Raw genomic sequence first — 25,763 nt, forward strand, 5'->3', positions numbered from 1 at the left:
CAATTTCTGTGCCGTAAGTGGAGGATGGCTCCCGGTGAATTTCAGATCTTAAAGTGTTTTACTTTAGTGGATCCATGGCACAAAGAATTGGGGGAGAAACATATTAGAGGAAAAACACATCCTAAATGAGAACAGTTGAGGATAGGAGGCTCCTGCCATTTCTTGGATTCATTATAGAACTTTACAGCCGGCTGTAATATTTGTTCTGCTGCTGTGGAGTAACTGGTGAAATGAAAAGGTGTGTCAGGGGAGTGCGCAGAGGGCGTTGTTCTTATTTCTTTCATCTTCTTAAAGGGCTGGGCGGATTCTACCAAGGCAGGGCTAGAAAGTCATATCACACTCATTTAATATGGGAAACAGCAGCCAGGTTATGAGCCAGAGATATTTTGGCCTCAGAACAATAACTGTATTGATGGGGTCAAATGTGTTTAACTCCGACAGCAAGACGTCCCGTCTATGTGAAATTATCGTGACTGCAAACAGCCAACAGAGGCAGGTGCAACCTCTGAGCTCGAGAGAGTGTGGCGGGTAAACCAGATGTCCGAATGCCTGGATTTCTGTTCTTGACTTGTGTGTGGATATTGATGGATTGACCTAGATCCCACAGATACTGGAGGATAGTCCCAAAGTCCCCCAGTTAGAATTTCTCGAGCGCTTTAAGGTTGGAACCCCAGCTACCAAATCCAGGTGGGTGCCTGGGGGCCATTTTGAGACCATGTGTGGAACATTAAAAGCACAACACGTAACATTTCTCTCCACATCCACAATAGCACATACAGGGGGCATCTGGGATGGAACCATCTCACGTCTGTATAATCACATTCAAAGGTGATGGGCCCAACTGGCCTGTGGGTTGAAATTAAATCAGAATTTTGCCCAAGAGGGAGAGGAAGAGCGAAAGGCACATAGGTAATTGGCTCAAGTAACACATTACGTTTCTTGACAGTCACAAGGAATGGAAATTGGAATGTGTAAATGGGAGAACAGTGGTTAGAGCTCACAGGAGCCCCGCTCACACACCTGAGAGATCCTGCTTCTTCCCCATCCTTCAGCGCAGCCTCACTCACTCCCTGCCATACATCAGACACTTTTCCTTCCCTCTCATGTGCCCCGTCAGTGGTTGGAGTCTGAGTTTCTCAGTCAGTAAAGTTTGTTGAATTTTGTCAGAGGCTGCTGCTAAGAAAAGCAGGGACTATTCCAGAGTGTAGCTAGAGAGGAGAAATAAAGTGTGTTTCCCTGGGGAACATAACAGGTGCTCTCGTGGTCCTAGAAGGTCCAAAATAAAGGTAAGACTCTCTAGGTTTTCCTCTTTTGGGCTCCTGGCCCCATCTTAGGCTAGCATTCTCTTTCTGTGGGCATTTAACAAGTTATTGCCCATAGAGGCTGCAGGACGGATGGTCCTGCTAAACTTTAAAACCAGAGAAGTCATGACACCTCCCTAAGCAGAGAGAATCATGGAATATTAATGCTGTTGTTAATATCAAGCATCCAAACACCCATGTAACACCATGGGTTGGTGTTACAAGGACACATGCCTCTCCTTGTGGGACCCAATGGGGCCATCACAGGACTTCCTTCTCCTCCACTTTCCTCCTGTTTGCACATCCCATCTATCTCTGTCAATGGTCAGGACCAGAAGGACCAATCTCTTTGGACACGTTGTTTATCGGCTGAAAAAGTAAGAAATGTGGAAAGGTGGGTCCTTGTGGAAGGCTCCCAGAGAGGACAGATCAGTGTTTCCTGAACTTCTCTCCACCAAGGATGACTTTATTTTCCCCTACACCATACCCATGATTTAAAAGGGAACAATCATAGTGATGATATTAACCTTCTTTATGGAGCACTTACCATGGGCCAGGAACTCTTTTAAGAGCTGTATATCTATAGCTCATTTTAACTTCACAGCAACCCTGGGAAGTGGGTCCTGTTATTATCGCAGATGTTCTGAAAAGAAGCAGGAGGAAGTAAATGACTTCCCACGTCACGGGGACAGTGGGAAGCCAAGGCAGGACTCTTGAGTTCTGTCTGTATGTTTCTGGACACACAAATGTATCCATTCTCTACTGTATTATAAGGAAGACGGAGGGTGCTTCAGAGCATGGACACTAGAGCCAGATTGGCTGGGTCAAAGCCTGTCTTTGCAGCTTATCGCCTGTGTGACCTTGGGCAAGCTTCTTAATTCTCTGCTCCTTAGTTTATTTATCTGTAAATGAAGACTCAATGAGGTAAAGTGTTAGGACAGTACTGGTACCCACTAAGTGCTATATAGGTGCTTATTATTATTGTAACTATTGTTATCATCATAATCATCAGTTTATTTGGTTTTTCTGTGTTTCTACTCCCAAGCTGTTCCAATGTCACCTTCTCAGGGAAGCATTTCCAAGCTACCTGATTTAAAATAGCAATCTCCACCGACAAAAATCCCAATCCCCCTTATGGCTTTATTCATCTGTATTTGTGTTCCTGTGACGTACAATATACTTTATCTCATTGGCTTTTCTGCCTTCCTCCTCTCAAACGTAAGCTCCATGAAGGCAGAATCCTTTGTCTGCTTTTCTCCCCGCTACCACTGCCTGCCTAGAACAGTGCCCCATGAAGGCGTTCAATCAACATTTGGTGGATAGATTTAACCCAACACTGGGAGCCCAATCAGGGTTGCTCACTGCCAACCTCAGAAGCCCTCGCTAGGCTTTTCCCAAAAGGCACTGCTTCGGCAAGATGGCCTTTGGGGGAGCCACTTGGCCCTCAAGAAATCCCTCCTCCCTCTTGGCAAAAGATCCTGCGCACCATCTGGCACCATTTTGCTACATCCCGCAACTTGCAAATTGACCATTTTCCAGCCAACTGTAATATGAATCTTGCTGTCTGCTAGAGGAAAATGCCTTCAACAGCAAGATTTTCCAAACTTTAGAGCTCCAGGATCAGAATGAATTCAGTGACAACGTCATGACATTCTGGCTGCATGGCATTACATTGGTTTCTAGGAAGCAAGGTGACAATGCTATAGCAACCAAACTGAAGAGTGTGTGCATGAAAGGAGACTTCACAGATACACAGAGGCTTGGCATGCGCGGGTTAGACGGTATAGGAAGGCATGTTGAATATAAACTTTGCCTTATGCCCAGCTGGAGAGTAGGACAGGCATGCCCCTTGGGGGAAGGAGTCAACATGATCTTCTTGAGGACCCTGAGGAGTGAGAAGGGCGGGGGCCGCCCTCAGCTGTCATTTCACAGAGCCCCCTGGCCTGTGGGCTTTCAGATGAGGGCTTGGAGCCCCTGAACAAACCTCTTCAAAAGGCTGGGGTCGGGTGTGGGGTGCTGCCTTACGTGGAAAACCAGACAACAGAGCAGTGAGCGCCGTTCACATGCCAAGCACAGTTGTGTCAGTTTTATCCCACTGAGATCTTAGATCGTTAGCAGCTAATCATTCGTTCTCTGTCTCTGGCACCAAACGGTATCTTTTTATCCTCTCTGTGTTTTTCATTCCCAAACTGTGCCTCGGTTCTCTAGTTTGCAAAATGGCTACAACAGTACCAACTTCACAGGTGGTTGTGAAGATTAAATATATTAATATTTAAAGTACTTAGAATAAAATCTGGGACCCAGTATGTGCTTAAGGAGTCTATGCTATTACTGTTATTATTATCCTTTTTTTTTCATGCTGTCATCGCGTTTTCTCCGTCTGGTTTCTCAGCTGCCCCTTGGCTTTGAGGTTTCCGGGTACAAACTAAGCCCATGTCACTGATGGATGGAATATCAAGGAGACAGAATCTGATTGGCCTGGCTGAGGTCAGGTGTTTACTTCTGGACCAGTCATCTGGGACCGGGAGATGAGGTCACAATGTAATAAGAGTAGGGAGGTTTCCGTCAGGCCCGGGGTGGGGCTAGCTTTCTAAAATGCAGTAATGGAGGGGACAGATGATGGGCATTTCTTGTTCAGCAGTTCTTTAATTTCACGTAGTTTTTCCCTATCTGGAGTGCAAGCTCCTTAGAGGTCATAACTATGCACCCGTGTTCTCGAGCACCTGCGCAGCCCAGGGCTTTGCATATATTACGTGCTTAGCACTCTAGACCTCATGGACACACGTGTCTCTGCATGACCTGCTCCCCATCCACCTCTCTGCTCACTGCTCTCAAGCCACCGTGGCCCTTCCAGCTCTTTCATCAACAAGCCAAGCTCATTCCTACCTCAGGACCTTAGCACATGCTATTTGCTGTTCTCTCCCCCTGAAATACTTGTACTCCTCATTCTTACATTGATGACTTTTTCTGACATCTTAGGTCTTACCTGGAACGGCAGCCCCTCAGAGAGCCCCTTCCAAAATGGCCTGGAACTCAGTCTCTCTCCTGTCTCATGCATCTCAAAATAATCACCATGCTCTGTAATTATCCCACCCCTTTAATTTTTACTTGTTCTCTTTCTCCCCTACCTTGACTGTAAACCCCATAAAGAGATGGACCCTGTTTCTATTGTTTGTCATCGTTTAACCCAAACAATGCCAGACATATAACAGATGCCCTAAAAATAATTCTTAAATAAATGAATAGACAATTATAGATTCTCTCTTATCAGTTGAAAATTCTTTACACCGTCTGTTTCCCCCCTCTTTTCCTAAAAATATCACACATGACTTATACTGCAGATTCTCATGACCTTAGTTGTGGCAACAGCCAATAATTTTTCATGTTTTCACTCAGATTCCCATGTACCACCTCAACCTGAAACTGAACTGAAACTGCACCTTTTGGTCAGTCTTTATCTTTACTAAGTATTTGGAGTCAGGATTAATAACCCCGATTCCCATGCATCCAGAATCACCAGGAATTTCTGTTGAACAGAGAGGTGTTGACATCCCTGAAAAGCCCACCTGGGCTCGCAGGACTGAGGACCAGCCCCTCTGCATCCTGAGTGTGATGTTCTTGGACTTAGCAGCCCCTGCCCCACGTGATGTGGTGACCCCTGTGCTTGGCTGACTTTTTAATTATGGGGGACTCAGGAAGTAGTGGGTCTGACTGACGTGTTCTCTCTGGCTCAGGACCCAGTGCAGAGCTGGTGCCCAGTAAATATCTGTTGAATAAATGAATGTGAGAATATGTTTGAATAAAGTCTGCACTTGTTTTTCTTTTGCAAGAAACTCAGTAAGTGTATTAGTTACCCATTATTGTATAAAACTCACCTCCAGAAATGAGAGGTTTAATGTGGTGATCTTTGATAATCACTTATGGTGTCTGTGGGTGAGGAATTCAGGAATGGCTTGATCAGGCTGTTCTGCGTTTCCATCTCTCATGATGTTGGTATCAGGTTTGGGCTGGGGCTTCAGTCATCTGAAGGTTTGACTGGGGTTAGTTACTAGGTAGGAAAATCCACTCCCAAAGTGACAGTCACCTGACCGGGAAGTTAGTGCTGACATGTTAATCAGAAGCTGTCTGTGAACAGCATTAAAAGCGGATTAAATACAGCCTTTTAACTAAATATGGCCATGCATCTGACAATTTCCCAAAGCCAACGCAACCGTGTTTGGTGTTTCTCTTTTTACTTTTATCTGTAATTTAAAAAAAAAAACTTGCCTGTTGAGGAAATGAACTTTGACAAATAACAGAATAAACAGACAGTCCTCACAAGCACCAGATAGATTTCACCTTTCATACAACTCTAATTATATTTTCCTCTTTAATGCCTATCAACAAATACTATAAAACACAGACATCAGCCTCCGATAATACATTTTCCTACCTTCCAGGCACTGGAAATTCCGCAGAGTTGAGAGAGAGTAAACACCAGTTTGGCCAGACCCTCTGGAAAGCTAACTGCAGCCATTTTTCATTTGTCCTGGGGCCAAATGATATTTCAACAATTTATTCAAATATAGTTATCCCCAAATAACACTTGATTTGGTTCATCTGAGATTAGAAGAATGGAAAGAGCGGGGAACTTCTAACACTGACCTCAACCTCAACTTGTGCCCACCACGATATCTGTGCCCTGAACCTTATGTTCCAGAAAAATTGGAAAGACCTTGTATCTCACTGGACTGGAGTCTGGCTTGGGTCCCTTGTCTGAAGACACTGAAACGTGGGCCAGGGGTGTCCATCTCAGGTACTTACAAGGGCTTGATCGTATCTCTATATAAAATGTTCTGATGTTTCTAAAAGGGGCACATTTTGGGGGCATACAAGACACTCAGGGTAATAATTCTATATTTTCACAGAAACATATGAGCTCTACCCCTTTTCTGTAAAAAATCGACCCTATTGGTCTAGATTTTGTTTATCCACTTTGGAAAGGAAACATAGGAGAAAAAAAACCTCACTTTCCCCTTAACTCGATTTCAAGTAAAAGCAAAAGTAGAGCCTAAGGATGAATTGGAACTCACCTCCCCCCTCAGATGAAGGCACATGGTGGGGGGGGAGGGACCTGGTAACTGGAGAGCCCCGACCCCCTGCTGTTGTCCTGGTGTCTATCTGGGGATTGTCGTACATATATAAGGACTTACCAGAAATAGAATCACTATGTTTGCCTTTCTGCCTTGTTTCCACGTTAGACACAGATTGCATCCGTTGGCGCTGTGTTCCATCTGGCCAAGTCCCAGGAGCGTCAGGGACGTGCCTGACGTCAATGGCTGATCACTCCTATTATTTCGTACCTCTCCCAGCTCTGCCCTGTCTCTGAGAGGCTCGTGTCATAGGTTGTGTCTCCTAATCTTGCTTCTCTTCCATATCCCAGGGTCTGGACCGGGATGGTTGGGGGCTGTCAGAGGAGAAAGGTGGAATCAGGGGGCTTGAAGTTGGAGAGAGGAAAAGCGTGGAGCCACCTCTCTCCATGTAAAGCCCCCTCCCTGGATCCTAAAAATGGGAAAAGGCAGAAAGACAGATTTCCCCTGGAGCGTCCAGAAGGATCCAGTCTTAGCTGTATCTTGACTGTACCTACTGAGACCCTGGTCAGACTTCTCGCCTCCAGAACTGTAAGAGGATAATTTTGTGTTGTTTTAGGGAGGATGGAGTTTCACGAGGATAGATTTATTTGGGGTCCGTAGACTACTGTTGCCATCTTGAGGGCAACTGGGGGAGAGTGTGAACCATGGGAAGAAAAAGGGACAGAGAACAACTCCCCCAAACTCCTGCAAAGTACTTGTTCAGACCAGGGCAATATTTTTGGTATCTTTATTTTGTGCCCAATCTTTGGCGCATTGTGGATGCTCAAGTCAAAGGGAAGAATGTTGAAACTTCCCTTAAAGTGAAGTTGAGGTCTTTTCTCTAGAGACTGAGACAAATGGACCTACTTGTTGCTAATGCAGCTCTGGGATTCAAACACACATGGATATTGAAAAATACTTCCATGTCCAAATAAAATAAGTGCCGAGATGTACCAAACATGAATTGTGTGTTCCAAAGAGGAAATGCAGGTTGTCAAGAGGCACAAGAAAAGACGCTCAACATCCCTAGTCATCGGGGAAATGCAAATCAGAACCACAATGAGGTCTCACCTCACACTTGTCAGAATGGCTATCATCACACAGACAATAAATAATAAATTCTGGCAAGGATATGGAGACAAGGGAAGCCTCACACACTGTTGGTGGGAATGTAAGTTGGTGCAGCCATTGTGGAAAACAATATGGAGGTTTCTCAAAAAACTAAAAATAGGACTACCATATGATCCAACAATTCCACTTCTGGGCTTATATCCATAAAAAACCAAAACCACTGACTTAAAAAGATACCTGCACCCCAGCGTTCATAGCAGCATTATTTACAATAAGCAAGATCTGGAGGCAACCTGAGTGTCCATCAACAGATGAACGGATAAAAAAGATGTGGCATACACATACACACATACACACACACACACACACACACACACACACACACAATGGAATACTACTCAGCCATAAAAAAGAATGAAATTTTGCCATTTGCAGCAACATGGATGGACTTTGAGGGCATTATGAGGTAGGGGAGGGGAGGGTACAAGCTATTGGGTGTAAGGTAGGCTGAAGGATGTATGTACAACACGAGGAATATAGCCAATGTTTTGTAATAACTGTAATGGAAAGTAACCTTTAAAAATTGTATAATTTTTTTTAATAAATTTATTTATTTATTTTATTTATTTATGGCTGTGTTGGGTCTTCGTTTCTGTGCGAGGGCTTTCTCTAGTTGTGGCAAGCGGGGGCCGCTCTTCATCGCGGTGCGCGGGCCTCTCACTGTTGCAGCCTCTCCTGTTGCGGAGCACAGGCTCCAGACGCGCAGGCTCAGTAGTTGTGGCTCACGGGCCCAGCCGCTCCGCGGCATGTGGGATCTTCCCAGACCAGGGCTCGAACCCGTGTCCCCTGCATTGGCAGGCAGACTCCCAACCACTGCGCCACCAGGGAGGCCCTAAAATTTTTTTTTTTAATTAAAAAAACCCAACAAATAACATTACCTCATTAAAACAACCTTAACTGTGTGATGGGCACTGCCCTGGGCATCTTATGTATTTTATCTCATTAACAACCCTCACACACCAGTGAGAGTTTTCGGTTTTATCATGTTATAGATGAGGCCACTGAGGCTTAAAGGGGAAACGAAAGGTCCCTTGGGTCACAGAGCAAGTTAGTGGTGAAGTCGGGATTGAGACCCAAGCTTCTCAAATCCAGAATCCAAGATTTTAACCACAAGGTTTAATCTTAAGGGCGACATCACACAGAATAAGGTCATAATGCCACCACTTCCCTTTCCAGGCCAAATACAAATAATCAGAGAGCAGAAGATGAAAGATAATCAGTCAGTGGTTTTCTGGATCGTAAAGGATCCCAGTCTTAAAATTGTGAGTAACAATTACACATGTGACTTTTACACTTGTTTTCAACTTTTTAAGATATTCCCTTTGGTTCTTAAAATGTGGTGAGAGATTAGTACTTAGATAACCTGGAAGATAATAATTGAACTAGAAATTTCACGCTCAGGGAGCTTTCAGGGTGAACTTCTGGGGAAGGTCAATCATGGAGACATAACAGCAACCTTTCCTGGGGCCTGAAGGGAACCAACACCCTGAGTTCACACACCCTGCATTCCCTGGAGGAATGCATTTGCGACTCATACATATTTATATCAAGTAACGTATTAGAGGAAATGTCAGCTTTTTTTTTTTCTCCTGTTAACTTAACATGCAGGAAAGTAAATGACCCATAAAGAAGAAGAAATGATTTTCTCTACCATGAAAACCTTTAAATATGCAAACATTTCAGTACCTGATAGAGCGGGTCATAAAGTGAGTTTGGTGCATTTTCTTGACAGAGGTTTTACAAGGTTTTACAAGGGTTTTGGTTGCTCCACAGTGTTCAGTACTTTATACGACTGCATTTTGAAACCTGGTTATTGGGCAACACATACGGCAAGGCATTGACAGCTCTATAAATGTTTGGTGTGTGTTGGTATAGAGACTGAATACTGATCGGTTGCTGGACCCATAATAAGTCTAATTGGGGTGACGGGGATTATTCTTTTAAAGATGCCTGGCAGGGCTTCCCTGGTGGCGCAGTGGTTGAGAATCCGCCTGCTGATGCAGGGGACACAGGTTCGGGCCCTGGTCCGGGAAGATCCCACATGCCGCGGAGCAACTAGGCCCATGAGCCACAACTACTGAGCCTGTGCGTCTGGAGCCTGTGCTCCGCAACAAGAGAGACCACAATAGTGAGAGGCCCGCGCATCGTGATGAAGAGTGGCCCCCGCTCGCCGCAACTGGAGAAAGCCCTCGCACAGAAACAAAGACCCAACACAGCCAAAAATAAATAAATAAATAAATAATAATTAAAAATGAGTATCTGCTTATAAAAAAAAAAAGATGCCTGGCAATTTTAGGGATTGAAGCTTTAATTTAAAATTGAGGGTGCAATTGCTTATGCATGGGACACTGATTTATTATTCAGGTCTGCCCTGTATTAGTTTAAAATAAGGGTGGCTATAGACACAGATACACTCTTGCATCTCAGTGGCTTAACCCAGACAGAGTCAAATGAGCTCAGGTGGTATGGGGTATTCTGTTCCACACAGTCACTCAGGGACCCAGGCCCCTTTCATGCTCTGGCCCTGTCATCCCTAGAGCTGAAAGTCCTCTGCTGGGTCTGTGCGTCCTGCCAGCTGAAGGGGAGAGAGAACAGGAAGAGGACTGTGTGGGAGGAGTCTACGGGGCCAAGCCCAAAAGCAGCTCATGTGACTCTGCCACTTCCATTGGACAGAACCTGGTCACGTGACATCTCCTAACTGCAAAGGATGCTGAGACATGCCGCACAGCTAGCTGCGTGCCCAGGAGGAAATGGAATTAGATTCTTGTAACCATCTATCACTTTACTCCAGTTTAAGACTGTACCTCTGGCTAACATCTGTTGTGAGTCGATATCCCCAACACAGAATCCAGAAGATGATGTTATCAGTTTCCTGGGGGCAGCGCTGTGGGCATGTGAACCCAGTTCCAGTCTTCAGGCACCCCCGCGGGAGGCATTGCTGAACAAGCAGACAGAAGCACAGAGCATCTGTTTGTGGGTATAGATGGTGGAAGCAGCGTATTTCTGGGGTCAAGGATAGTGATGGGGGCTTCCGTGATGGCAGAGTCTTTGGGATTCCCGTCGCAAGCCAGTCCTATTAAGTGGTTCTGGGGGATGTTCCTGGAAGCTCCGTCTAGAATCTCTCCCTCCCTCGCCTTCAGTCATTCTGTGAGACTCTTTATGCCCATCAGTAAATCTCTACTGCTTCAATGAGAGTGAATCTACTTTCCTGCGCTTACGAATGTTGTGTTTTTACCCATTTGTTTTTGAGGGGAAAAAAGCAACAAAACACATATATATATCTTAGAATTTGAAACATGAAGGCTTTGGCCAGCCAAGACGTTTTATTTGAATGTTTTCATTGATTTATTTACTAATATTTAATGGTTGTGAGATTTCATACGGTATTTTGGTGTCTGCCTTTTTTTGAAAACTAAAAGATTTAGTAAATTTAAGAAAAGACAAAAAGGACTTTATGAGGAACACATACTCAGTAATTGATTTATTCTCCCAGAAAACATGTATCAGATGCCCCGGTGTTTCCCAGCCCTGGGCTACAGAGGTGAATAAGGCTCAGGGGGCAGATGGAAAGATGCCCCCTTTCCTGGCCTGAAATTGACATCTACGGGGGATTTCATCTACTCAGGATTTCGACAGATAGTAATAATAGCTCACTAGAGGCTGACTCTTAACAGACATTCTTGCAAGCTCTTGATAATCTTGACTCTCTTATAATCTTTATAAAATAAGTGTTATAACTTCCTTTCAGTCAACTAATTAAGAGAGGCACACAGAATTTAGATAACTTCTCTGATCCACACAGCTGGTAAGGGGAAGAATTGGGATTGAAACCTAAACAGTTTCAGCGCCAGACATGGTCCTAAGTGTTGTGGAGACTGGCCCTCTGTCCTAATACCCATGGGTGTTCAAACCTAACTGTCCATTAATATCACCAGTTAAGTGTTTTAAAACATCATGAGTTGTACGGATAAACCTTGAGAACAGGATGCTAAGTGAAAGACGCTAGACACAAAAGGCCACGTACTGCATGATTCCTTCTATATGAAATGTCCAGAGTATGCAACTTATTTTTAAAAATTATTATCTCATAACTATTCCAGAAGGATATTTCCAGGAATGGGTCAGTGGATCAATGATGTCATCAAGACATAAGATTATTTCATCTTTTTAGCTCATAAGTCTTATAGTCAGATTGTTTCCTCATGGTGTCAAAGTGGCTATTGCTGCTCTAGGGCAACACTCTCTCCCATGATAATAACACCAAAAGGAGGGAGAAGGAGGAGGGGAGGAAACCTCAGAGTGCGTTTCTGTTTTTATTGGACAGAAAAAAATTTCCCAGAAGCACCGAAATGCTCCTCAGCCTCTCACTGGTCAGAATTGAGCCACTCGCTCACCTGCGCCTTCAAAGGAGGGTGCAGATGTGAGTATCTGTGATTTTTAAGCCAAAATTGTAGGAGGTGGGCTCAGCCTACAAGGGCTAGTGTTGGCCAGAGCACCTCAGGTAGAAAAAGTGATGAAAAGCCTCCAGATGAGGCCTGCCAATCTTATGTTTGTGGCGATTTTCACTTTATGATTTTGTTCTGGATCTTCTCAACATATTTAGGAAGGCAGAGGAAAACGACAGAGGAAAAAAAGGTTTCCCTTGTTAATTTAAATAAGTACAGCTCACGTTCAGTGGTGCAGGCCTTGTCAGTGACTTTATGGGAAACATGGAGAAGAGCAACCAACCTCTGCTCTCAATGCCGAGTGGAGGTAGGCTTACACGGGATTTTGTAAGTGTTGCCGTAGGTATAGGATGGGATGGGGGCTCCCACAGTCCTCTATGAGAAAGACGGAATATAGGAGGGGGCTCTGGAAGCATCTTCACGGTTGGTTGGCTAGATTCTGCCTGTTGGAGATGGAAAGAAGAGTGCTCCAGGCGTAGGCAGGAGTGAGGAAAAGCCTGGAGGTGAGGGAAGGCCTTGTCTTATTTACCAAATGTTGACAAATCCAGTTTATTTACCTTTTGTTTTTGTTTTCTTTAACTTTTTATTTTATATTGGAGTATAGTTGATTAACAATGTTGTATTAGTTCCAGCTGCACAACAAAGTGATTCAGTTATACATATACATGTATCTATTCTTTTTCAAATTCTTATCCCAATTAGGTTGTTACATATTATTGAGCAGAGTTCCCTGTGCTATACAGTAGGTCCTTGCTGGTTATCCGTTTTACATAGAGCAGTGTGTACATGTCGATCCCAAACTCCCTAACTATCCCTCCCCCCACCCTTCCCTCCTGGTAACCATAAGTTCCTTCTCTAAGTCTTTGAGTCTGTTTCTGTTTTGTAAATAAGTTCATTTGTATCATTTTTTTTAGATTCCTCATATAAGTGATATCATAAGATATTTCTCTTTGTCCAACTTACATCACTCAGTATGATAATCTCTAGGTCCATCCATTTTGCAGCAAATGACATTATTTCATTCTTTTTAATGGCTAAGTAATATTCCATTGTGTGTGTGTATGCATATATATGTGTGTGTATATATATATATATATATATATATATATATACACACATATATGTATATACCACATCTTCTTTATCCAGTCTTCTGTCAATGGACATTTAGGTTGCTTCCATGTCTTGGCTATTGTAAATAGCCAAGACAAATCCAGTTTAGAGGGAGTAGGAGGGAGAACTCAGAGGTGGGGCAGAAAATGCAGGCTGGGGCCATCTTTAGAAAGTCTTGGAATCCAGTCTCAGAAGAGAGTAGGTATGTAATAGTCTAGGGAATATAGAATATAGAGGTGACAGTAAGGGGCACAGATTTCCACAACTCTGGCTGCTGAACTTTGCTTGTGGACATTGCCAGGGAAACACATCTGTACTCTGTGCCTGTGCATGGGTATATGTTGTGTCTGTGTGATGTGTGTGCATGTACATATATGTAGGTTTGTGCAGGTGTGTGCAGGTGTAAGTGTGTGCACGGGTATATGTTGTGTTTGTGTGACGTGTGTGCATGTGCATATATGTAGGTTTGTGTGCACATGTGTTTCTGTGTGAGTGTATACATGCATGTGTGTGTGACTTTGACCTTGACCTTGAGATCACTCACTATCATTTTTTGAAACTTACCTTCTGGCTGAACCAAAGTCCGTGGTCATAGCAAAGGCACAGACCCCCGTGAATCAGCTGAGCTACCTCACAATTGCTTCTATGGAATCTATAGATTTAGGTCTCAGGATCTTCTGTTCTAAGCCTCATGCTTTGAATATTGGGGGAAATACACTTTTCAGAACATGAGTTTTTATTTGTGGCTGTTTGGACCAACACATGGTCATTTTAAAGTTCCCCAAACTAATCAAAATTTATCAGTCACCCTTAGACATCATTTAAAGACCAAGAGGCCTTCTTCTGTCTTAGAGGTGAAAGTTACCATGCACATAAAGTTACATAATGCAGGTTTTCTAACATATGACAACCAAATAAACGGCAAATGGAGAAGAAAGTGAATCAACACGGCCTCCCCTTCAACAGGCTTCCGTTTTAGGACTACCCTCATTTTGTGGAATCCTATTCTTTTCAATGAAGATGATTAAATAAATATATAATTAAATGTGATTCGGGGCTTCCATCATTGGAAATCTTTTCCTTGTTATCCATTCGCAATGTAGAATATAGATGGCACATGGCCTGTGTTTTGTTTTGGCAAATAAGATCAACTCAGTTCATCCAGGTTGTCTTTTTTTTTTTTTTTTTTTTTTTGCAGTTTTATGCCCTGTTTCTTATACAGGTTGCCCAGGGTTCGGCTGGGATCTGCTGGACCTTGGCATTTGCATAAGATTGTTTGAAAGTCCCTTTTTTCTCTGTGGACGTCTAAAGCCTTCCCCCAGTGTTATGAGGATTCCTGAAGCTTATCATCCTATAGTCACGTCTCCCTTTGGCTTTTATTTCTAAGCTTTTCTCTCATTTGCAAGCTGTAAACCCCAGGTTTAAAACTCAGTGCCTTCCTTCATTTTCACATCATCTTTACTTACACAAAGCATTTATGAGTTGTGTAGAATCTGGTGAAGTGAGGTGGTGGGCAGAGGAGGCAAAGGAAGAGTTTCCATTACAGAAACACACAAATTGAATGTAAGGCATCTCTGTTCATAAACCTACACTTAAAACATTCTCTGGTTACTCACCCATAGGGAAACGCCTTCAGAATCCCTTGTTCCAACTATCTATGGGACTCTTCTCTCTTGGCCATGTCCACTAACCTTGAATATGCAGGGTGTAAGGGCATCAGCAGAAAGGCTAGGCAGGGGCAGAAATTCACCCCATGCTCTGCTTACCAACATCCTGGGGTGGGCTAGCCCGTGTTCGGTGCCTCCCCTGCCCTTCCCTGCCTAACACGCTCTATTCCCACCCTAAATCTTAGACGTAGTGCCACAATTCTTATTTTCTCATGAGGAACAGTCAAACAATGCTTTTTGTTTTGCTTTGGTTTGCTTGTTGCTTTTGTGTTAATACCTATACTCCCAAGATATTCAGCCCAAACACCTAGCCATGTGTGTTCTAACGCAAAAGGGATTGAGAATACAGGAGGGACACGATAAGGAACACAGGTTTCCAAGACTGTAAGTAAACTGTGGGAAACACCAACAGAAACCCTTTGCCTAGATACTCTTTTTTAATGGCGGCCCTACAGCAGGGACTAATTCTACCTACTTTGACCATCTTTACATTTCATAATTCCTAGTACTAAGCGATTTTTTAAAGATTCTTGTGTACTAGAATGAATGTTCTATCAAAAGCAGCTTCCTTTCTGCATGAATATTTTTTATCTGCAGGATGTCTTTGAGTTTCAGCAGTAATACTTTAGCCTTGCATCATCAATTTGATATCTCGATGTTAAACACTTAAATTGTACTCCTTGAAGTTGTTTTGAAATGGATTCTGTCCAATAATGGGATTGAACCAGCTGGCTATGTGCAGCTGTTTTATAATTTCACTTTTTCACCTTTGAGCTGACTGTATTCTGATGAATCTGGACTCGCCTTGGCCATAATCCCACAGAGCAGGGTAAATTCACAGATAAGATTATTTGAACTATGAGAAGTCAGACTCCTTTAAGGCATTATCAAATGATTCAACATGTCACAAGGCGCCTTAACCATTTTTAAATGAAAATCTAAACTTTTGGAAGAAAACTTGGAAAGAAATGGCATGAATCATTGTGTTTAAAAAAAACCAAAGTTAGACATTTACAACCTCACAGAGTCAAATAATTCAGTAAGGCTTATTATTTATATTTTTTACCCCAAACTCTTACTAATTCCTCTACTCAGAGACAACCATTTTCAATACTTCTAAGTGATTTGTTTTTAGAGTAATTTCGACATCCAGTATATTCTGATTACATCCCTATGTCTTTTTTTTTTTTTTTTTTTTCTGCTGCGTTGGGTCTTCGCTGCTACGCGCGGGCTTTCTCTAGTTGCAGCGAGCAGGGGCTACTCTTTGTTGCAGTGCACGGGCTTCTCATTGCAGTGGCTTCTCTTGTTGTAGAGCACGGCTCTAGGCCCGTGGGCTTCAGTAGTTGTGGCACGTGGGCTCAGTAGTTGTGGCTCACGGGCTCTAGAGTGCAGGCTCAGTAGTTGTGGCCCACGGGCCTAGTTGCTCCGCGGCATGTGGGATCTTCCCAGACCAGGGCTCGAACCCATGTCCCCTGCATTGGCAGGCGGATTCTTAACCACTGCGCAACCAGGGAAGCCCCCATCTCTATGTCTTGATCTTTATTTTTTTTTCTTTTATAAATTTTCTTCTCTCTGCAAAGCTGTAATTCCTTCAGGTTGCTTTTTTGTTATGTGCTTGCTTGTTTTGGCGTGTACCTTTGGGCTAGAAGATTTCCTCATGGATGTGAACCCCACTGACTCCCATTTAGGAGTAAGGGACATGGTGGAGAATGTTCAGTGCAGGCTGGGCTGGGCTATTTCATTGAACCGTTGATGCCAGTACCTTGGTGTCTTTCCCCGTTAGCTCCTGCAATTCCTCAGAGGTGGATCTTGTGAACACGGTGTGCAAGGCGTGGTCTGGCAGTCGTCATGCTGGAGCCCAGCTGGTGAGGAGGGCTGTGCATCTCATCAGGGTTCAGAATGCCCTGCTGGTATCGAGTGTAATAGCTCACCTTCAAGTGTACCTGAGCCCCCTCCCTTTTTAGTCATCACAGGAAAGAAATCATGTGTTCTGCCACATTTGGGAAGATGAAAGGAGCTGGAGAAGGGATCCAACTTCTTAAGCAAATGCTCTTGTTGCCAGCCCTGCCTGTCTAGCTGCTTCTGGAAGCTTCTGGTGTCAGGATTCCTGAACCTCTGAGGGGTTCTTTGGAATAAACTGGGTTGAGGCTTAGCTTTTCCCTGTTGGAATATGATTTAGCTTAGCGTCCAGCAGTTTTTCTTCCTGTGGTCTCCTTTGTCTCTCTTAGTCCTTGTTGATTTCCTCCTTAAAAATAAAATCAATTCACAGTTATTGTTACAGCAATTTGGGAGGGAGTGAAAATAATTCACGGAGGCAACCTTCCACTTTGATCAAACACAGATCCCCTGATTTTTAACACATTTTGTCTGCATGAATGAACTTGGCGTAAACAGCATTCTAAAGCAGTGTTAATTTCAAACTTTTCATATGAATTAATTCAACTTAAAGTCTTTTTTAGCCCCTTAAGTTAATTGTCAATCTCGCCTATTCCACGATGTCCTAGTTTCACCTTTTAGTGACTTTTAATCAGAAAAAAAAAAGAACAAAGACATAAGTATTTAATACCATAGCTTCTTTGTTTAATTTTCTTTTTTTTTATTAGTTGGTCAGAGTTTGAATGCAAGCCAAGGTTTCTAAGAGGAAAAAAAGAAAGCAAAGAGCAAGCATAAAAGTAAAGACATATTGTTTTTCTTCTCTGACTTGCTCTCTGTAAGTTTCCCTGTGCCCTTCATTCTGGCAAAAATTAAAATTCATCTCAGTCAAGGAACACACACAGCACAGCACCTGTATAGTCTAGGGGGACCAAGGCAAAAGGCCACTGATAACGTGCATTTTCCATCTAAAAGACACCTTCATTCAATGGGTTTTTTATACTAAATAATGATAATTAATCCTTGGATCTAAGCACACTAATACCACATGCTGATTAATTATCCAGTGACAAATAAGTAACATTTACATTATACTGGACAGAATCAACCTAACAGAAATAGCCTTGGCCGGTGAATAAATGGATCCTTTTTTCTCAACAATTCAAATTATTACTGAACGTCTGTTAACTCCCTTGCCTTTTAAGAATTATTTTAAGCACTCTCCCCATCACTTACCTCATGGAAGAGGATACATGTACAAAGTGATGGATTGTTGATTTGTTTTTACACCTTTTACACTAAAAAAGTTCATAATTTACTGGGAAAATGAAAAAGAAGCATTAGAGGGAAGACTTTTACCCCTCCCTCCCTCCTTCCCCTTCTTCTCTTCTTTTTCTCAGTCTTAGGTTTATGAGAAAGAGAAGAAGAAAAGAGAAAGAGAGCACGAAAACAAAAAGGGAACGTTGTACGTTACAGTTAATTCCCTCTTGTGAATGATAAACCTGCCGTCTTTCACTTTACATCCATGGTTTGCATTTTCTCAAGTCACAGCATTGTTTCACCCCATCCACTTTACCCTTTCTCTAGAGCTATAACCTTACTTTTATTTTCTCCAAAGCTGCCCTTGAAAACTTCCTGAGAAAGTCAGATTTTATCTTAATTTTACAGTGATTGCTATCTTGTTTCCAAAAAAACCAGACTGAGTCAGGAGAAAAACCAGATGACCATGCTGATGGAATCTCACACAAAGAGATTAATTGCAACTCTGGAAGACTTGGGTGAAGTGATGAGCCACACAGAGTGCAGAGGGAACTAGAGTTAGCGTGTGTTTGCAATGTGCAGACTCCTGGGTATTTGAAAATATCCTCACTCTGGGCTGGTACATTGGGAACAGCCATCTGGATGTTCGGCTACATTTTTCATTTTTTTAGGTGGATTTTTAAGACTGCTGGATAGAACTTTCAGCTTGACTTCTTATTCTTTTGGGTTTTGATAGCAGCAAGGCATGATACAATACATTCAACAATATTTTAAAATTCACACAGTACCAGACAACGAAATCCACAGTGTGGTATGAATCGGTATCTGGTAAGTGGTGTAATTGTATGTGGCTAGCACAAGAACCTATGTAAAAATATTGTCATGTGTTAAAAGTATGAATTCAGAGAATATAAAGTTGAAATACATCAGTTTCTGTAATCTGATTTTGGCATCTCACTATTAAAAAATTTAGTTTGTTATGTCAAAATGGAATCACCTAGGCCTCCATCAACCTTTGATGGGACCGATTCCTTAAGAAACCCACTTATATATACACTACTATATATAAAATAGATAATCAATATGGGCCTACTGTATAGCACAGGGAACTCTACTCAATGTTCTATAATAACCTATAATGGAAAAGAACCTGAAAAATAATGGATATATGTATACTATAATTGAACCACTTTGCTGTACACCTGAAACTAACACAACATTGTAAATCAACCATACCCTAATATAAAATAAAAATTAAATTAAAAAAAAAAGAAATCCACAGATAATTCGATGGAATGATGGTGCAAGAAGTCTAGTGCCTAGAAGTGGGCTGAAACTTTTCCTGTTCTGTGTTTGTTCACACATAATCCTGAATTTACATCCACACAACAACACAGGAGAGTCTGCACGCAGAAGCCTGGAGCCCCCAGCACCCTCATCTTCTCTTGAGCAAGAACTTTCTTCCCCATCATGGGGTGAGGATGACAGCCTCCCTCTGCACTGGCTAGAGAGGCTGATGACGAAGAAAGCGCCACTGTGTCTGTGCAGATGAGTGAACAGCACAGCGGATGAAGAGCAGTCGTCACTCGAGAGTGGCGTGGCCTCCACACCCCAGGGCTGCAGCCCTGGTCTCAGGACTTTGAGCTCCGAGGACCAAGTGGAGACAGAGTAGCGCAGAGATGATGCCCAGAGATGCCCTCCAGCACCTTGGCACAGACACAGCTGCCAATGACCCACAGCCGTGGCAGACAGTGCTGATTCCAGCCTCACGTGTATTCCGGAGCACTGTAATAGCTCTTACTTCAAGAGTTCCTATATTTAGTGAAATCTATTTTAATTAGAGAGGGGTGATGCCTCCCGTTCCGATGTTCCTTCAAAATATGTAAAATATTGACCAGAGTAGCTTTCACAGATTGCTCAGAAACAGACTCTTGAGGGGTGATATCCCTTTCATGTGTTTTAAAATTATATTTTTTCCCAGGTCCAAAGAAAAAAATTGGCCAGAGTATACAATAGCTTCTAAAGATGAAAGTGTCGGATGCAGTTATTGCAGAGTGAAAACATTTTCTTCTGAGATTCTATAGATCTCAGTTTCTACAGAGAGTGCTTCTCTATACAAAATGTAAGCAGTCAACATTCGGTTTCCTAAAGAAGAATATTCATTCTAGGATCAAATATTTTCTAATGAAATGTTTATTGCATGCTCCGAGGCTTAAAGAAATGTTGGCCTTTGACAGTCAGGTACAAGGGGATGTTTCCACTTCCCTTCAAGTATGTTAAATGTTCCCTCCAAGAATGGCATGTGAGAGCCCCTCCTCCACGATGCCATATGCCCGTGGTGTTGCTGCCCATCTCCTCACCCCATTTTCTGGATAAGTTAGAAATGAAGGATAAATGCTGATACATCCTATTTATACTCAAGACACCCACAAAAACACGTATTTACTTATACATTTCCCAGAGTTTCCAATTTACCTGCCTGTATATACAAAATAGGTGTATGGATTTTACCCAAACATTATTTTTTATAAGTTCTATTGCCACCAACCACTACAGAACACAAGTTAATATTTTTGCTGAATTAAGCAATGTGAATTCTCCCTGCAGCTTTCTGTGACTTTATCACACATATCAGTCATTTCAACTCTCTCCTCTGCCCCCCATAGAGTATTTTAAATTCTTTTCCCATATCAAGTGCGCTGCCAGCAATACTGTAGGACTGGAAAACAGGGCACAGAAATCACTAAAACCTGTAATTAGAGAAAAAATTCCCACTTTATATTTAAACAAACCTTTTCCTTTGACAGAAACAAGCACTTTGTCACATGTTAAGTTAATATTAATTATGAACACTGAATTATTTGCAAGAAAGCAATGCAAAGGTAGATTCTGTGTTTCTATCTGCGTTAGCGTGAATTCATGACAGATACGATATAGATCATTTTTTAAGTCTCTTAATTTGTCAGTGTTCCTGGTGGCAAATGAAGTATTAGACCAAGTAATTAAAAAGGTAATGAAATAGATTGTCTCTTTATGATATATTAGTATCCATTAGATCTGATAACCCTGAGCCTAAATGTGAAATCTCCCCTTTCTGAATCATCTCACCTGGTATTGAAGGTGATGTGTTCAAAGCCAAGGAGAATTGCAAACTCCTAATTAAAGGAGTCCAAGAGGATGCTTAAAACCAGATTTAGGAGAGTAGTTCCATCAAGGGAAAAAAGAGAGAATAAAATTGGAGAAGGGCACCCAGGAGGCTTCAACAGTATTCATAATATTTTAACCAAATTCTGCCCCGTGTATATGGGCATTGGTTATATTATTCTTGATTCTTGTAACATCTCTATGTGGGAATTCTTTCTGGATCAAGAAAACAATGGGAAACAAGTACACCCACTTTCCGAAGCGAGGTGCTGACTACCATGTGTAAAGTAAACTTGAGAATATAAAAGGATTGAAGTTGAAGAGTTCTGAAAATCAGGCCGAAGAGAGGGCACATCTTTGGAGAAAGTTGTCTGTGTGCTGAAGTTGGCTCTGAGGGTCAGCAAGACCTTCTGATTGCTCTTCTCAAGTTTGCTCAACTTAGGGATGACTTGAGTGAAATTTTAGGTGGAATATTGGGGGAATGATGGAAAAGTTGCTGGATTGTGATCTAGAGCAGAACAAAAGAAGACAGGCTGGGGATTCAGATATGTGAGATGGTGGAGATCACAGCTTCTAGAGTGTGACTATAGAAGAAACCACACAAACATAAATTTACTGAGATTTTGCAAATATCTTAAAGAGAGCACTGGACATCCCAGAGATTGTGGAGAAGAAAAATCATTACTTTTCAATGTCAAGGACTGCATGACCACAGGTACGATTTGAATTGTACAGCCACTGTGATTTTACTTTTAAATGGAATGGCATTTACCGACTAGCCAGTAAACTCCATGTGGGTAGGTGATATCTCTATTTCCACTGTTGTATTCCTAGTTCCCTGCGCGTTTTGTGGATTGAAGGGCAAAGGAAGGCAATGATGTTGTTACTGAACAAAAGGTTCGGTTGCTGGTCACTCAAGAATCCAATACTGAGAGTCAAGTGTTGGGTAAAAGGAAAGATAGCTTTATTGAGGAAGCTGGCAATCCTGGGGAGAAGGTGAACTCATGTCCCAAAGTACCAACTCCCCACTCCTCAGGTTTTACTTGGAGATAATACAGGGAAAAGAGGAAGGGGCTACATGCTGAGGAGAGGGTTGTGGGGTGTGTGATCAGCTTGTGGACATTCTTCTGATTGGTTGGTGGTGAGGTAACTGGGAGTCACCATCATCGACCTTCTGGTTCCAACTGGTCTGGGGTCTACATGCTTGTGGGCATCATATAGTTAACTTCTTCCATCTGGTGGAGGTTTCAATATCTGCAAAGCAGCTCAAAGGACATAGCTCAGAATATTATCTGTAGTCCTTGAGGAGGAACTCAAGGTCCTTGACTTTGTTAATGTAGCCATTAACTATTACTATTTTGTCCCGTTTGACTGCTTTCCTTTGCTTCTGAATTTTCTTACATCTCTGATTAAATTTATTCTTTGGCTAAAGTCTTTCTACTGACAAGAGGCAGGCAGAGGGCATGGGTGTGGGTGGCGTCTGTCCTGGTTACAGAGGGTCCTGCTTAGTTACAGTGTTACTAAATCCCAGCATCACCCAGTGGAGCTAGACCCTCAAAACGCATGTCAAGTGGGAGACAGAGGTTGGAGGGGAGTCGGCCACTGCTGCAAACCTGGCCTGAGGAATAGAACAAAGGGGAGGAACACCCTGGACTCCTTCTTCCTCCTGCCTGCCAGTCTAGCATCAATGCCTCCCATTGGCTAAGTCCAGTCTTTAATTGAGATATAATTCACATACCATTAAATTCACCCTTTTAAAATATACAATTTGGGCTTCCCTGGTGGCACAGTGGTTAAGAATCCGCCTGCCAATGCGGGGGACACGGGTTCGAGCCCTGGTCCGGGAAGATCCCACATGCCGCGGAGCAACTAAGCCTGTGTGCCACAAATACTGAACCCGTGCTCTAGAGGCCGCGAGCCACAACTACTGAGTCCACGCTCTAGAGCCTGTGAGCCACAACTACTGAGCCCATGTGCCACAACTACTGAAACCCGCACACCTAGAGCCCGTGCTCCGCAACGAGAGAAGCCACTGCAATGAGAAGCCCACGCACCGCAACGAAGAGTAGCCCCCACTCGCCACAACTAGAGAAAGCCCGCGCACAGCAACAAAGACCCAACACAGCCATAAATAAATAAATAAATTTATTTTAAAATATATAAAATATACAATTTAAGTCAAAGTTTATTAGTATATTCACAGAATTGAGCAACCCCATCAAACCTGACTTTAGAACATTTTCATCGCCCCAAAGAGAAACCGTGTTCCCATTAGCAGTCATTCCGTTTCACCCCGCACCCCATCCTTATAGAGCCAGAGAGATAGAGCTTTTATTTAAAATGATATTATAAACTATTTGAATTATCCCAAGTTTGGGTTTGATACTGTTTATATTGGTGATCTTTTCTATTTCGGGTTAACAATAGCTGGTTGAAATTTTCTTTTTTTTTTTTTTCCCTCAAGAGCCAAGGGTCAAGGCCTAAGTATTCAAATGTGACACCTCTTTTCCTAAAAATAAATGGTGCTTTGGGTATTCACTGTTATATTCATGCTGTTTTCTTGGCCCTGTAGCCAGACATCCATTACTGAGATAGAAATGGTTGGGGGCTTTTTTTTTTTTAATGAAGCACCAGCTGGAATAGGTACCGATTCACTCACCATCAGAAGTCACCAGGGCATCATTCTAAGTGACCCTCTTCACCTCTTTCTCTAAATATTTCCCCAAGTGTAGGCTTGTAGAGGGAACTCCTGTCACTCTGAATAATAATCAAATCCTGTTCGAAATCCCAGCTATATCGTTATTTTGTCAAATTCCCAGAATGCCCTATTTTAAAGAGTATCAACAGCTCTCAAAATAGCTTCACAGGCTTGTTTTTCAGCCAATGTGTGGACTTTCTCCCGTTGTTCACGAGCTGGACACATGGGCAACTCATGGCCTGGGAAGATGCCAACCTTAGTCACTCCGGAGACCTCTTTTATTTTATTTTATTTTATTTTTTTAAAGATTGATTGATTGATTGATTGGTTGCTATGTTGGGTCTTCATTTCTGTGCTAGGGCTTTCTCTAGTTGCGGCAGGTGGGGGCCACTCTTCATCGCGGTGCGCGGGCCTCTCACTATCGCGGCCTCTCGTTGCAGAGCACAGGCTCCAGACGCGCAGGCTCAGTAATTGTGGCTCACGGGCCCAGTTGCCCCGCGGCATGTGGGATCCTCCCGGACCAGGGCTCGAACCCGTGTCCCCTGCATTAGCAGGCAGATTCTCAACCACTGCGCCACCAGGGAAGACCCCGGAGACCTCTTTTGCTCGCCCTTTTAAAAAAAGTAAGCGACTCACAGCCCACAGAAATTCTAATCAAGAGCTCCAGGCTGCCAAGACAATGGAGACATGAGGCACCTGACACCCAGTGGGTTCGTCCCTCTCATCATCCAGTCATTTTCACGCACCATCAGCATGGCTACTGCAGAGCCGTATTCTTCACCCCCAGAAGGATTCGATTTAGGGAACCAGCAAAGTACCACTCAGCCCAATTATCAAGAAAGCTTTTTTCAAACTTCAAAAGAGAGGAGGAAGTTAAAACCTGAAAAATGATGCACCACAAAGCAAAAGGACTTTTTGTTTTGTTTCCATATCACTTTCCCATCAACTCTGCTTTCTTAAATGACCTGAAAAGCTGCTTTATGGCGGGAAAAAATGTATTTTCTTCAAATAAGTCCACCCTCCTATACGATTCCTAGTCCTTTTTATTTTGACTGTTAATGCAAAATTTGATTTGTTTTCCGTACTATTAATAGTTGCTCCCTAAATTCAGACAAATGATTTTTTAAAAATAAGAGATAATTTCTAGAGTAATGTAACACCATTTAAATGGGCATGGAATCATTCTCGCTCATAAAAATATCTGTAACTAGGTAACTGAATTGCTCATCTGTCAACTACATGTGATGCAGACCTATTTATGCCTATCGTCCTAGCTAATTATTTATAGCACTCTCCTTTCACACTCAGAAATGTCCAAGTGTAGGGAATAAGTTATTTCACCATCCTAATTATAAGGTTCTTTCAGGGCTTTGCTTTCTTGGGGTTTTACTATATCATTTGATTTAAGATGCGTTTTGGAATCCTTTTGGCTGAGAATAAGAGGTACATTCTCTGACCCTGTGTATATGACTTTGTGCTTTGTGAGTAGGAGGAAGTAGGGTGAAGGCTGGGATGCTGGCGCAGTGTGGGCAGCGACATTTAGGTGTGAGGTTCACACACGGGGTTAAAGGCTGGGATGCTTCACGCCAACCAGGCTATCAGGCTTATGGTCCTGGAAACGTGTGACATATAGTGATACGTAAGGGCCAACGTTCACCAACGGAACTTTTTTTTAAAAGAAAACAAACAACAATAGCAACAAAATTAATATTTTTTTCTTTACTCCACCCACCTGAGAAGTAATTAATAGTTTTGAGTGTTCCGTGTTTATGGTGTCCTATCTGTTTTGCCACAGGGAGAAAGAAGGCTCTTGGTCATTATAGTTGAAGGCCATTTCAAAGCAGTCAAGCTTCCCCCCGAAAGGCCAGTGCACCCCACCTTCATCAGTCCTCGGAGAGAACAAACTCCTTCAAAGACCCCAGATGAAACTTGGTTTCACTGACCCTGTTACCAGACTCAGGTTCAGCTGCCCGCTGCTTGAAAGCCAATACTCAAAAGACAGTGTTGGTAGGAAAGGAAAG

The 25,763-nt window shown here is 42.8% G+C and overlaps 2 long non-coding RNA genes across 10 annotated transcripts in view; one reads left to right on the plus strand and one right to left on the minus strand.

The window, feature by feature from the left end:
* Positions 1-25,763, plus strand: part of LOC309610399 — a 216,037-nt gene that overhangs the window by 133,917 nt on the left and 56,357 nt on the right. The gene's annotated exons all lie outside the window — the stretch shown is intronic.
* LOC309610412 lies at positions 5,557-15,957 on the minus strand. The gene is made up of 2 exons (XR_014233918.1): positions 9,827-15,957; positions 5,557-9,493 (listed from the first exon to the last, which is right to left on the minus strand). It is a non-coding gene; the product is annotated as an uncharacterized lncRNA (long non-coding RNA).

This window comes from Balaenoptera borealis (assembly GCF_965194805.1).
Source record: "Balaenoptera borealis genome assembly, chromosome: 14".
Classification (NCBI taxonomy): domain Eukaryota; kingdom Metazoa; phylum Chordata; class Mammalia; order Artiodactyla; family Balaenopteridae; genus Balaenoptera; species Balaenoptera borealis.